The 15,701-nt window shown below is 43.0% G+C and overlaps 2 non-coding genes across 2 annotated transcripts; both read right to left on the reverse strand.

Moving 5' to 3' along the window:
* Positions 1-1,546: 1,546 nt before the first annotated feature.
* On the reverse strand, positions 1,547-1,620 carry Trnat-ugu (transfer RNA threonine (anticodon UGU)). Its single transcript has one exon. It is a non-coding gene; the product is annotated as a tRNA-Thr (tRNA).
* A 364-nt stretch (positions 1,621-1,984) lies between these two features.
* Positions 1,985-2,058, reverse strand: Trnat-ugu (transfer RNA threonine (anticodon UGU)). Its single transcript has one exon. It is a non-coding gene; the product is annotated as a tRNA-Thr (tRNA).
* Positions 2,059-15,701: the final 13,643 nt, after the last annotated feature.

Genomic DNA, 15,701 nt, shown 5'->3' on the forward strand with positions numbered 1-15,701 from the left:
AGGCCTTCCTGGATACAGAAAATGTTCGACTGCTGCTCTGGCCAGCGCATTCTCCAGACCTCTCACCAATTGAAAACGTCTGGTCAATGTTGCCCGAGCAACTGGCTCGTCACAATACGCCAGTCACTACTCTTGATGAACTGTGGTATCGTGTTGAAGCTGCATGGGCAGCTGCACCTGTACATGCCATCCAAGCTCTATTTGACTCAATGCCCAGGCGTATTAAGGCCGTTAGTACGGCCTGAGGTGGTTTTTCTGCGTACTGATTTCTCAGGCTCTATGCACCCAAATTGCGTGAAAATGTAATCACATGTCAGTTCTAGTATAATATATTTTTCCAATGAATACCCGTTTATCATCTGCATTTCTTCTTGGTGTAGCAATTTTAGTGGCCAGTAGTGTATTAAAGTCAAAGTTGTGCATCAGTTGATACTTAATGACAGAATGAATGTGTGAAGTTTTATTTTTATTAACTTTCACAAACCATGATACCCGTAATCTGGTATTATTAATCTCCATGTTTATCAGCGTATTTAACACTTACCCTGTTTTGCCATGTAATCCAGTTTAGGTCCTAGCATTAGCTTTTCCTCTAATTCTTATTTCGTTCTCGGTGCAGCTTTTCTGTTATTACCTACACGCCCATATGAATTCGGTATTGAAAATGGTACCACGAAAAATTTTTTTCCGGCCGGCCGGAGTGGCCGAGCGGTTCTAGTCGCTACAGTCTGGAACCGCGCGACCGCTACGGTCGCAGGTTCGAATCCTGCCTCGGGCGTGGATGTGTGTGATGTCCTTAGGTTAGTTAGGTTTAAGTAGTTCTAAGTTCTAGGGGAATTATGACCACAGCAGTTGAGTTCCATAGTGCTCAGAGCCATTTGAACCACCCCGGCCGGCTGCCCTCCAATGAGCTGTCGCTTGACACTACTGAAGTCGTAACTGGCGGTGGTTTAGAATCAGCGGAAGGCACGTGTCAGGATGTCTGGCTTGGAGCTGTCCTTTAAATAACCGATTTGTAACAGTTATTTGTATAAACGATGACTAACTGAAAACCTCAGCTGCGGACAGGTGTTGTTGATGTACCTCGATATGGACAGCTGAAAATGTGTGCCCCAACCGGGACTCGAACCCGGGATCTCTTGCTTACATGGCAGACGCTCTAAGCATCTGAGCCACCGGGGACACAGACGAATAGCGCGACTGCAGGGACTTATCCCTTGCACCCTTCCCGTGAGACTCACATTCCCAACTGTCCACAATTCTACATATGTATTGTACCTTACAGACATTTGCCCAACCACTCATTACTCGCGCACGCTTTGGCGATTCCCGTAAGAGTTTGGGCAACCTGTGCGCATTCGCACAGACGAAGGTCAATGGCTGGATAGCCTTTAACTATATATACGAAGACAGTAACTTGTTCTCGAAAGAACAGTTACTGGTGATGACCGTGCAGCTTTTCCCTGGAATAAACGATAACTAACTGACAACCTCAGCTGCCGACAGGTGTTGTTGATATAACTCGATGTGGACAGCTGAAAATGTGTGCCCCGACCGGGACTCGAACCCGGGATCTCTTGCTTACATGGCAGACGCTCTAACCATCTGAGCCACCGAGGACACAGACGAATAGCGCGACTGCAGGGACTTATCCCTTGCACCCTTCCCGTGAGACTCACATTCCCAACTGTCCACAATTCTACATATGTATTGTACCTTACAGACATTTGCCCAACCACTCATTACTCGCGCACGCTTTGGCGATTCCCGTAAGAGTTTGGGCAACCTGTGCGCATTCGCACAGACGAAGGTCAATGGCTGGATAGCCTTTAACTATATATACGAAGACAGTAACTTGTTCTCGAAAGAACAGTTACTGGTGATGACCGTGCAGCTTTTCCCTGGAATAAACGATAACTAACTGACAACCTCAGCTGCCGACAGGTGTTGTTGATATAACTCGATGTGGACAGCTGAAAATGTGTGCCCCGACCGGGACTCGAACCCGGGATCTCTTGCTTACATGGCAGACGCTCTAACCATCTGAGCCACCGAGGACACAGACGAATAGCGCGACTGCAGGGACTTATCCCTTGCACGCTTCCCGTGAGACTCACATTCCCAACTGTCCACAATTCTACATATGTATTGTACCTTACAGACATTTGCCCAACCACTCATTACTCGCGCACGCTTTGGCGATTCCCGTAAGAGTTTGGGCAACCTGGGCAAATGTCATCAACAGTAACTGTTCTTTCAAGAACAAGTTACTTGTTTCGTATATATAGTTATTTGTATCACTGTGATGCCAACTGGTGCTCCAACTATTGCCGCAGATGCAGTTCAATGCGCCAGGGCTATTCGCCGAACACGGTGGTCTTCCCCCTGAGTAGTGCCACGGGCTGTCTGGAGCCCAGTCTTCATGCAACCGTACATTCTTGTGACCACTGCTACCATCAGACGTACACAGTAGCTACATTTCTACCAAGTCTTGCTGCAGTATCGCAGTCGAAACATCCAATATCTTGTAGCCCTATTACACAGCTTTGTTCAAACTCAGTGAGGTGTTGATAATGGAATCTTTGTCACCTTAAAAGCATTTTTGAGTAACATCAATTCACAATGTCAGACCTCAAAGGTAGAGTCCGCGCAGAATACCATGGCTGGTAGGTGTGCACATGGCAAGGCACATGTGGAGAGAGCAGTAGTGGTGAGGGCTGCAGATGGGTGCTGTAGGGGAAATACCGAGTGCGAGAGGGGAAGTGCCGTTCTAAACTGAACTCTACACTCACATTTTTTGTAAATATTAACTGGGACCCCTCCAAGCCCACACTTTCACGGTGAGCATTCAAAAAGATCTGTCACCTCTGCTTTGGTTAGTATGTAAAAAGAATTTCGCCGAAAACGCAGAGATTTATTTTCGCTTGGCTCGTTAAGCATTCATGTTTCTTAGAGAAGTGTCCTGAACGGCGAATTTTGAGTAAAACCGCCACATTTATCTTGTTGCCATATCAAACTTTGCTTCTTTTGCCAAAACATAGCAGAGTCTACACAGCCTCACCGCACTAACACGTTGTGCAGACGCAATTGAGAGAGAATTCTGAAACAGTGCTTTATTACGTTTATTGAGAAAAGTTAGGGCAGTATTTATGAAAAAGCACATTTTCGGTATAAAATGATCATGTATTGCCTTCACTTATGTTATTCCAAAACCAATAGCATTTCTAGTTCCACCAGCTACCGATGGCCCTTAAAAATTACATTCTTTCATCAAAAAAGTCTATAGTTATTGGCGTAACACGGCAGACAATGAAGTTTTGCATAATAACCATATGGCAAAATAATGTCCTCTTTACGTGCGATCATTTGGCAAAATATCGTTTCGATATTTCAAATCGTTTATGAAATATGAGGAATGTGTGGATTTTCATGCTAGCTTTATCGCTGGCGCGGCGCGATACAAATGAGTGTGCTACATCAGATCAATGTTCTCGAGACTTGTGACAGATAGAGACCTCCGCCTAAGTCTAAAGAAAAATTCAATATGTTAGCTATATTTCATATGCAGGAACATATTAAATATGCACCAAACGCAAAACCATAGCGATCCGTATTTTTCATGGCAAACTTTTTTTCGAATTTCGCGCAATGTCTGACTTCCACATAAATACCACAGTAATTATGACCATTAACGAAGTGATGGGCACGGTATAATGAACTTGACATATGAAGCTACAAGTAAAACTAAAATGAAAGTTTTTTACCAAATAGTTTCTGTAAAATCGGTTGAGACAGATCGTAGGCATTGCGCCTCGATTCTGTCCTCACCGACGGGCTGAAAGGCGGCAGACAGTGTCGGCCTACCCTTCCGAACAAACAAACTCTCTCAGTGCTTTGGTCGAAAGCTTATCGCTGGGCATCGGCCACTGCATTCTGCGTGGGCTCCAGCTAATGCTCTCGATCGTTACGGCGTGTATTTAAAGCAAACCTGATTTGCCTCCTCATAATGGCGCTGCTAGCGTCACTGTTATGCGAGACGCACAAAATCTGAATAGACGTCATCTTTCAGCTGTTAAAGCACTCCTACCAACTTTCGTTAATGTCGCACAACTCCTTCTTTTTATTGCAATTTTTTCCGTCACTATATGCTCTACCTGTCAGGTATAATAGGGTATGACGCATACTTGTGACAACATTGAGAGGTTTAATACTTGTTTCACTTCATTCAATAAAATATTTTATGTAATATTTTCATGGCGTATTGATAGGATTTACATGATTAAAAGGGAAAAATACGTGGTGCCACAAATTCCAAATAATTGTATATAATGTAATATAGTTTTATTTGTGAAATTCTTGGAAACAGTTTATCTCTTGTTTAGACACAGATGGACGATATACCTACTACTCATGAATACTGTCTGTCCTCTACGATCTGATCTTTTACATCGTTGTCTTGTGTGTGTAAGCTGAGACTAAAGACCTACGGCATCAGTTCGGGTAAACTTATCTGGAAGCAGTTTTGGTGGACCCTAATACTTCTTGCATAGTAATTCTTCCTCTATATTGGCTGAAGGCCTATGTCATTATTTGCCATGTTTTTTTCCTCTGCTTCCAGAGTGCTCTACTACGAGGGTTGTTTTTTAAGTAAGGGCCGTTCGCGCGTATAGTCCCGTAGTTCGCGCGGACGCCGCAACAAGCCACCGCGCCACTTGCCGGCAACCTTCCCGTTCACACTCATGCAAGTTGCAGCTCTGTAGCTGACGTGTACGCATCGCTGTGCTACTTTATAATGTTTACGATTGTTGAATCGCCCGCTGCGTGTGAGATACGGTCAGTGATACGTTTTTTGACCACGAGAAGCCTATCAGCTGCAGAAATTCATCGTCAGTTAACAGAAGTTTATGGCTTGAATGCAATGAGTGAAGGTAAAGTGCGTCAATGGGTTAGAGAGTTTAAAAATGGCCGTCAAAACGTCCATGACGAAGAACGCTCAGGCCGGTCCTCTGTGATCACTGATGATTTGGTGGCTGCAGTCGAAACAAAGATTCGTGAGGACAGAAGATTCACAATTTCCACTCTTTCTTTGGAATTTCCACAAGTTTCAAGATCGGTTTTGTACAAAATTGTGTCTGAAAACCTAAACTTTAAGAAATTGTGTTCTCGGTGGGTACCCAGACTCCTCACAGAGGACCACAAAGGGAAGAGATTTGCCACTTCATTGGACTTTTTGATTCGCTACGAGGAAGAAGGGGATGACACGTTGAGTCAAATTGCAACTGGAGATGAAACATGGGTATCCCATATCACTCCCGAAAGCAAGCGACAATCGATGGAATGGCGACACACAACCTCACCCGTCAAGGTCAAAGCCAAACAGACGCTGTCAAAGCGCAAGATTATGGCAACTGTGTTCTGGGACCGGCGCGGTGTTTTGCTAGTGGACTTTATGCCATGAGGAACGACAATCAACTCAGATGCCTACTGTGCAACTCTAAAGAAGCTCCGCAGAGCAATTCAAAACAAAAGGCGCGGCATGCTGACAAAAGGAGTTTTGCTCCTGCATGATAACGCTAGGCCTCACACCTCTCAAAAGACTCGCGATTTGATTGATTCTTTTGGCTGGGAAGTTTTGGACCATGCACCATACAGCCCCGACCTTGCTCCTAGCGATTTTCACCTTTTCTGGTACCTGAAACACCATCTTGGCGGGCAGCTCTTCAATGACGACGATGAAGTGAAAGCGGCCGTGAACTCTTGGCTGTCAGAGCAGGCGGCCGAATTCTTTGAAGAGGGAATTAAAAACTTAGTTGTACGATATGACAAGTGCTTAAATAAACAAGGGAACTATGTAGAAAAATAGGTAAAAATGTGTAGAATCAGAAAATAAAAGTTTTTTTACAAAAGTATTTGTATATTTTTTTAAAAATAAAAACGGCCCTTACTTAAAAAACAACCCTCGTATTCTGGATTTGAATTCTTGTCAATCATTTTGTTTATTACAGGGAATTTTGAAAGTATATATGAAGGTAGTATCTGTTCCCGAAAGAACATATACCATTGATGACCGTGCACCTTCTCTAGACTGAAATGATAGTGAAATCGACACCCTAGCAGCAAACAGGCATTGATATACATAATTGAAGACATGTTGAAAATGTGTGCCCCGATCGGGACTCGAATCCGGGATCTCCTGCTTACATGGCAGACGCTCTATCCATCTGAGCCAACGAGGGTACAGAGTGTCTGCTCCTTCGGGAACAGATACTACCTTCATATATAGTTAAATTATGGCTACCCGCCCACTGACCTTCTCGTGCAAACGCACACGCTATACCCCAATGCATACAGGGCTTAGTAGATTAATCTGCCACGAGTAATTAGTGTGATGGGCAAACATCTATTAGGCACACTACGAATGCAGTGGTGTGGACATGTTGGGAATGTGGGTCTCACAGGGAGTGTGCTAGGGATAAGTCCCTGCAGGCGCACTATCCTCAAATGGATAGAGCATCTGCCATTCAAGCAGGAGATCCCAGGTTCGAGTCTCGGTCGGGGCACACATTTTCAACATGTCCCAAATGATGTATATTAATGCCTGTTTGCAGATAGGGTGTCGATTTAACTATCATTTCAATTTTGAAACTGTTATATTCCTCTTCATAGGTGATGCATGAGCCTTAAAATTCCCATTTGCTTTTCGTGGTGTGTAAAACCTCGGAGGTCCATAGCTAATAAAATAAAAGAAGTAGAGTATTAGCAGTTAATTAGAATTTTCTCATAGCAATTAAGCTGGAATGTAATTAGTCAAAACAGTGGTGACTGCAATGTTCATATTTATCACGGGAAACTTGCAATCATTTAAAGTATTGGGTTTGTGCATAAGTTCATAGCGTTTTTGTTTTACATGTTTGTATTCCGATTGCCTTGAGTTTATTTATCGATTGTCATTTTTTATTTGTAGTCCACTTTTGCTGTTTGATTTTACATATTGCCATTTTGTCCTTCGGAAATAGTGAATGGAGCTGAGGACGCTAGAAAATGGAGTGCCAAGTGGAAAAATCGGAACATTTCCAACATATTCTTCTGTTCGAGGCAGTCAGAAACATCTACTCCGTATATGAGGATAATTCCATTGGATAGAGCACGGCAAAAAATGATTTTCTCGATTTAAGGCGGACTCTCCATGGGTAGGAAGACATTCAGAGTTTGATGAAAATAGTTTAAACGCATTAATCCACAATGAGCCACGTCAGTCTACTCGAGAACTGGCAAATGTGATGAACTGTGATGATTCCGCCATCTTGCGACATGTGCATGCAATGGGGTGTACGAGTACCGCATGCCCTAAGCCAAAAATCACTAAGGTCAGCGGGTAGCCATATGTGCATCTCTGCTTACTTGTCATCAATTGGCTCGTGAACAACAGCGACCATTCCTACCCCGCATGGTTACTGGTGACAAGAAATGGGATCTTTCTGCTAACGTAAAGCCGTCGCAACACGGACCGTGCTGTCGAACGTTAACGTTGAGCGTGCCAAGTTCAACGTGCTGCTGAATGCTCAGGAACGATGCGACTTGTGCATACGGTACGTGAGTCCCAACGTGATATACGCGATCGCAACGCACCCCAGTGGCAGTTGAGGGACGTTTCTAGTTCGTAAATCACACTGTTTACTCAATGGGTGCGCGTAAAATTCCCGCGTTAGCTCTATTAAAACGCACATTTCCTTCATCGTCCACGGAAAGGAAAGTACCATGTCCAATCAATAAGGACACAGGCTTATAAAAGTTCCATTACAAACAGTGTGGTACAAATTTGGAATACTTCTCTGCATAAGATAAACATTATTTCATCATTCCCACATTTTAGTAAAACACCAAGCTCAGTCTTACTTGATCACTGTTCCTACCCAGTAGCAGAATCTTTGCAGCATGTGAATTACGAAGCGTAAAAGGAGCAAAATATCTTTATACAAGCAGTGCAAGCTGTCCTATAGATTAAGCCAATCGGACAAAGTCACCCCTCAAAAAAAGGTGAACTTATATTTACATAAAATCAAATATTATAGTATATACTTATATTAAACTAATAATAAAGCATCAGAACCTAATAAAAACGCGAATGTTAGGAAAAAAATTTTGAAGTGTTTTGACGCGAACCACCGCCCCATTATAAACCCATTATTGGACAGAGACGCTACTCACTATGCTAAACCAACAATACCCCTGTGCTTCATCATTTTATCTTAGTCATTGTTAAAAATGTTAATCGTAGGTAATTATGTAACTAATTGAAATTTAATTAATACAAATTGTACCAAGAACAATGTGTTTTGGGTGGATCTTCAGTGTGTCGCTGCCTTCAAATAGCCTACTCTCATAATACACAAGTTACAATAATTCTTTGGCTTCGAATATGATGTTTCTCATTAATTTATTGGATCGAATCACACAATTAACAACGGGTTTTCCAGTGATTCTCAATTTGCTGGTGGTCAGAAACGGCATATATACATATAGGCTTGAAATGGATGCCAATATGGCGCCTCACAACTCTGTACTGAAGGGAGACGGCGTGCGTGTGACGTAGGTGGCGTTGTGCCATCTCATTGGTCAACGCTCAGACGCACGCTCAGAATATCTTACATGCCAGGTATTGCTCTGCACGTTCAGAAAGACTCCCGAACGTGCTATTCCGCGCTATGACGTCAGAAACTCGGCACGCTCTACGCTCAACGTTCGGATGCACGGTCCGTGTGCCAACGGCTTAAGGAAGAGAAACGAATGGTTGAGCCCAAGCAAAGTATTACTTCCCACTTCAAACACCTGTGCACATCCACAAAAGATAATGCTATGCATCTGGTGGAACTGCGACGGTTGTGGTGTACTACGAATTGCTTCCCCGAGGTGTAACATCACTGCTGACATCTATCGTCATCAGCTCAGACGTCTTGCAGGCGCAATCCAAGAAAAACCAGGAAGACAACGAGAAGTGATGCTACTCCACGATAGCTCTCGGCAGCATTCTTCTGGACTGGCAAAAAGTTGGGTTGGGAAGTCATTCCGCACCCACTTATTCACCTGATCTTGCGCCCTCAGATTTTCACATTTTCCGCTCTCTATAAAAGAACATTCAAGGAACCTCCTTTCAGGATGAAAATGTGCTCTGAAAATCGCTCGACGAGTTCTTCGCCTCAAAGCCACATAATTCGCATAGTTGTGGATTCGTAAAGTTACCCCAGCGATGGCAGACTGTTGTAAGTAGTGTAGGAGAATGCCGGTGTGCCGGTGTGGCCGTGCGGTTCTAGGCGCTTCAGTCTGGAACCGCGTGACCGCTACGGTCGCAGGTTCGAATCGTGCCTCGGGCATCGATGTGTGTGATGTCCTTAGGTTAGTTAGGTTTAAGTAGTTCTAAGTTCTAGGGGACTGATGACCACCGATGTTAAGTCCCATAGTGCTCAGAGCCATTGTAGGAGCATGTATTATTGATTACTGAAGTCTCTGTTATGTGTGTGTGGTGATTTCATTAAACTTATGGAAAAAACACTACGAACATAAGCGCCAACCCAATATATATGCGTAAATGAACACTATTCGTCACTGAAGTATTTTGTTGCCACAAATCATCGGAAACATTTGCTTTCACTTCACTTGATTTCATCTGTTGCACGTGCCCGCAAAGGTGTATTTTATACAGACAGTATTTTCGAATTGACATGCATGTGCAACTAGTTTATTACATCAAATTGTGATTTACATCACATCTCGTGTGTGTGTCGTGAACAAAGACGCGGAAAGAAAGGCGCTCTAGAAATATCCAACACACTCAGGAGACGAAAGCACATGTCAGAGGCGTCGGTAGCTCCGAGTAGAATCTGCACCTACCGTCACTGGCATTCAGAAACCATTAAGCTTCCATTTATTATCCTCATTTTGGTAGGTTATGGTGCGATTTCGCAACGCGTGGTATCAACTGATCAGCAATTTTTGCCTGATCTATCCACATCTGGAACTCTTATTCTTTCCTGCATCGTACATGACAAATATACACGCTGGCCGGTTTACTAATTAAATACTAAATCAAACCGTTTCTTACAAGAACCTATATTTAGCTAGCTAGACGATCGTATTACGTTAGAAATAAGAAATATCAACAATTAATTAACTAAACTCCTAATAATGCCACATAATGAGAAACAACATCTAATACTGTACTGCAGAACAAAACAAGAACGAATAGATAATTTCAAAGGAGTGCGTAAATTTGTATGTCTACATAAAAATGTAAACTGCCAATGAAACCTTTTACACGTATTTTTCTTGACTGGACATCCGCAACTGTTGATATTCATCGCGAATGATAAGATGAGCAACAGTTGTACAACTTTTATTTCCTAAAAGGAAAGCACAACCTGGTTTCGGTACCTGTGTTCCATCTTCCGGTGCACATAAAATGCGAGTCCATAAAAGCCGAATAACAGACGTTATACGTGAGGGGTGGTGCTTGGCATAGATCAGGTGGTCCTCTCAATTCCTAAGACTGCCGGAAACCTTCTCGCAATCGAGTGCAAAGGTCCGGGTTTAAGAGCATGCCAAACATAGACCCGTATAAGGCAGACCGGCCGTCTCTCAAACACTGAAATGAACAAAGAAAAGGGGGGGGGGGGTTGGTATATACTCTGTGCATCTACAGGCATGCGTGAATACTCATTGTGTAACGAGTTAACCTCTGTTATTCTACTTTTATGGACTCACGTTTAATGTGCACCTGATGTTGGGCACAGGTCCCGAAATCGGGCTGTGCTTTCCTTTGCGAAATAAAAAAAAAAAAAATTAAACTGCAGGGGGTCGTATCATTCGTGCTAATGAAATGTACGTAATTAGTGATCCTAATTGATTTCTTTCTTAAACGATCGTATAATACAGGATTTCACGGCCGGAATTTGCGTCCTTGTGGCTTTTGTTTTATGCGTATTAGACCGTGGCTCAAGGCATTTCTGTGTCTAGCATTTCACCTCCTAATGCTAGAGACACCATAGACACCATTAGAAGCTATAAAGACTCAGATAACAGATTCATACGTAATCAACCTCAGCAAGCCGAACTGTTCGTACGAATCCGAGCAAATTTAGGATCGTGGCGTCATCAGAACGCGGAGTCGCGCCGATGTGTGTTACGGGGCTTATAGTGGGGAAGAGTTGCTGCTCTTGGCTTTATTTAGTGCTAAGGCCCACAAACTGTCCTCCTTTTCTTTATTAAAGTTTTTTGTGCTTTTGAAGAATTCTTTTCTGTTCAGGTGGTTTCGTGCATTTTGAAGAACTGAAATTAGACGAATTCTGGACCATAGCGCTAAATAAAGCAAACAGCGCCATTCCTCACTGCCAAAGCCGTAAAACACGTCGGCGCGATTACATGAGCGTAACATTTCAGCTTCCTGAGCTTGTTTGAGGATGGAACTGCAGCTCGGGTCTTCATACCCTTTGAGTATGTCCCCAGCATTAGGAGACCAAATCCTGTGCACTGAAGCATACCTTGGATCACAGCGTAATGCACGTAAAACAAAAATCACGTGAATGAGATTTTTGTAAATAAAACCGTCTAAATAGCTAATTAAACTTTCTTTCGTTGTTATGACATTTCGGTTAGCGTTATCATCAGATATTAAAAAGCTTAGAACATATAATAGAAAGTTCTGTATCAGTACTAAAAACTAAGCCTGAAGAGTTTTTCTTCGTTCTCGTGTTTTGTGCAAAGCAATCAATTATTTTAGATAAAACAATATTTCGTGCTCTGTCATTTTCAACACAAATGTATACACCTACATTTTCATCTTTACTCTGTGGAGCATTCTAAACTGCGCGGTGGAGGAGGCTTTTTATTGAACCATAGTCCGCCCCGGTAGCTGAGTGGTCAGCGTAACAGACTGTCAATCCTAAGGGCCCGGGTTCGATTCCCGGCTGGGTCGGAGATTTTCTCCGCTCAGGGACTGGGTGTTGTGTTGTCCTAATCATCATCATTTCATCCCCATCGACGCGCAGGTCGCCGAAGTGGCGTCAAATCGAAAGACCTGCACCAGGCGAACGGTCTACCCGACGGGAGGCCCTAGCCACACGACATTTCCATTTCCATTGAACCATAGACTGAAGCCTGTTCCTGTTCCATTCGTGTGAGGGTCGTGTGAAGAACGATTGCCTCTGTGCGAGCCTATTTTCATCTGCACAACCTCTACGGAAAAACTAGATAGAAGGCTAAACATTCGTTGTCTGTGCGCTAAAACATGTGTTTGAGGTCTTCGAAGCACGTTCTTGAGATATGTACGACGGCTTCTTTCGAATCCTGCTAGCATTACTGTCACAGTCTCTTACCAGTCAAACAGGACCATTTGCGCCACCCTTCTCTTAATGATACTACTGCCAAACCTGATACACTGCAGAACATAAGAATTTTAAAGAAATAACATTTAGCGTGAAAGAACGCTCAGTTTTTCCAACAACCGTAGCTTTTGTTCACACATCAAGACGGCTGTGCATAGGTGACACTTACTCGACATCAGCTCTGCTAACTGTAAGTCTTGTGCACTTGGCATTTTTATATTCGTTCTTTAGATAAAATTCTTACCAGCGTTAGCTGTGCTGGAAACAGAAGGAAATGTCGTAAGAAAGACTTAAGTGCATCTCATTTAAAATATTCTTTTTAGGCGTTAGATGTGAAAAAAGTTGTATTGCCATGCATCTAACCTACATCATTCCTTAAAACCAAGTATTTAGCTGGATATAAATGGTGCCAGTCATTGGAAAAAAGGTGTTACTTTCAACACAGTTACGAGATGCTCTGTCAGCATCTCATCAACGCATAAGTTCTTCGAAGCGTTTCATTACTGTTTTAATGCGTTTGTTAGCTAATTAGCACTCAGTGGTCCACGTTTCACAGATGTTGAAAGTTTTGTCAAGTAGTTTGTCGCTTGATTCGCTGATTCCAGATATTTCGACAGCAACCGAGCAATATATCGCAGTAGTAACACAGACACTGGACTCGCATTCGGGAGGACTCCGATTCAAACCCCAGTCCATCCTTCCAGATGGAGATTTTCCGTGGTATCTCCTCAAATGTTGGCATGGTTCCTTTGAAAAGGATACGGCCCATTTCCATGCCAATACTTTCCCCAACCGTCCATCACAATGTCTGTAATTATCTTGCAGGTATCTCGTGCGATCTCCTCCATAGGTGAGTGGTCAGCTTGGCTGATTGCTATGGAGAGGACCCAGGTTCGATTCCTTGTATTTCCAGGGATGTTACCTCGGTGTGGGGGGGGGGGGAGGGGGGGGGGGTTGGAATAGTATGCACTCAGCCTCCTGGGGAGCTGCTTGTCCGAGCAGCAACCGCTCCAGGTCACGAAAACTGACAACGGCCCGGAGAGCGGTGTTTTGATCCCAGGCTCCTCCGTACCGCGTCTATGATGCCATTGGCAGAGGATGACAAGGGGTCGGTCGGTACCGATGGTCGTACTAGGCCCTGTGGACGGAGTTTACGTTCTGTCGTACGTCTTGTGAACTGCTCTGTGCCCAATGTGATATCTAAATGAAAACGGGTTTAGCGCGTCTCCAATGGCCAAATATCTTCAAAAACAGGACTGTAGAGGTAAATACTTGATTTTAATGACAAATTGAAAATACAGAAACTTCTGATACCTAAAAAGGCTTTTTTATGTTTCCGGAACGTTGTGTAAAACCAGACGGGAAAATATTGGAGAAAATTTTAAAGTGACCGAAGGAGCAAACAAGTGAAGCTTTAGAAACATTTGGAGCAGCTGTTTTCAGGAGAAGAGCGGAAGATCAAGACTAACATTGGTGTCTAAATCGCGAACGAAGGTTTCACAGCTGGTATTAGGGGCAATGAACCAATATCGTGCGAAAATGATGAAAACAACGCACAAGATTGCACAACAGCAGCCAATAATCCTGAAACTGTAGAATCACAAAGTCTCATTCCGCACAGTCGAAAACCAACAGCCTCAATTCAGTGTGTTGTGCCCCTAAAGAAAACAAAATTGTAAAGAAAAAAACATGTGCGATGATCAACGCGCATTTGAAGAATATTATGAAGTGCGCCACTGTAATTTATTTACATAACGTAATCTGTCGTGGAATTCAAGAACATATACGTAGAGCTAGAAAACCACATGGACAACAACAAAACAAATCGCCACCTGTGGGAACGCATTGTGGAGTATACGACATGCTGTTGTTCAAAACATTTACGTAATGAAAAATATTAGCCATCTGAAGATGGGCATGGTACCCTGAAACCAGTTATGGCACTAAAATAAAAAAATTAAAAAGTAGTTGTGGCTGGATGGTTCATTCACCAACCGTCATTCATCAACAAAACAGCTGGTGGCAAACACTACTCTCACAAAAACCGCCGCTGCTACTGCAACGGAGTATCTCATTAAAAAGAAAGTATGAGCTGGTCTTCACGCCACCATCCCGTTGACGCCTTTTTTTATCTGGATAGTTCCAGCTTTGAAAGCTTGTCCCCACGTAAATGGTATTATGCTAAAGCACTTGTATTTCCTGCCGTTCAAAAATATGCGTTTAAAATATGTATGGGCCGCCGGAAATTTCCGGAGTCGTTTCGCTTTTCAAGTCATTTTATACCAGTGCATTCTGAACTACCTTCCCCTACAGGCAGCTATCACTCTAATTCAAAGAATGAATCTCAGGAAACAACATCTACTGATCAGAGCTCACAGTCAACTTCTTCCAATAATTTATTGGAACAATTCGAAAGAATATGTCATCAGTCTACTTCAAGGAACGTCCGACAGAACAGATACTACTCATATATCGAGTGATTCTCGTTAACGTTTAAAAACCTCTGAAGGACGTAGATGACGCAGAGACAAGTAATTTAATACAAGACACATGGGGCCGCAAATGTCGCAAAATTTACCAAAAGTGGATGACAAATGTTGAACATGTGATGTCACCAGTGACATACCTCGGCACACATGCAGTGGTTGAGCCTAATGGTCTGTCGCACCTGATTATCCCAATCCAAGTCAAGTATTCACTTCGGTGTGACTCCGGGCCTACTTGCGCGATTTTAGGGCGTGGGTCTCAGGTTCAAGTCTTGCGTCTGGCAGGAAGTATTGTTTTTTCATTGTGGTAGACAGATATTTGTTTACATTTAGGTAAGATTTGTTATTTTATTTACTTGTCTCACGGCCTACGCCAGCTTATTGGAAAGTACAATACAACAAAAACCTACCGTATTGCGTCACAAGTAAATGAGTATAAGCTTTCGAATTTCGTCGTTACCAGTAAATGACCTTTTCTTTACTACGAGTAAATAATATCTGTAAACAAAAAAAGAAGGGACAAAAGGAAAGAAACACAAAGTAAGAACAACTTTTATTTGATTACAGCGCCGATTGCACTTTTTTAACTGCTGCCTTTACAAAAGATCACATTTACAAAAGATAATCGAAATTTACACCAGTGTGCAGCGATGCATAGCAAGTCCAACCGCTGCATGTGTGGCGAGGTAAGTCATGTAGTGATATGATCATCATCAGCCATCCATTTTTGGCGTATTTCGTGATATCTGCGACCCCGTGTGTCTTAAACTGCCTGTCGCAGCAATATCTACGTCGCTGATTCAGGTTTATACCTGTATATCACTCGGTATATATACAC

Source organism: Schistocerca serialis, chromosome 2, assembly GCF_023864345.2.
Source record: "Schistocerca serialis cubense isolate TAMUIC-IGC-003099 chromosome 2, iqSchSeri2.2, whole genome shotgun sequence".
NCBI lineage: Eukaryota > Metazoa > Arthropoda > Insecta > Orthoptera > Acrididae > Schistocerca > Schistocerca serialis.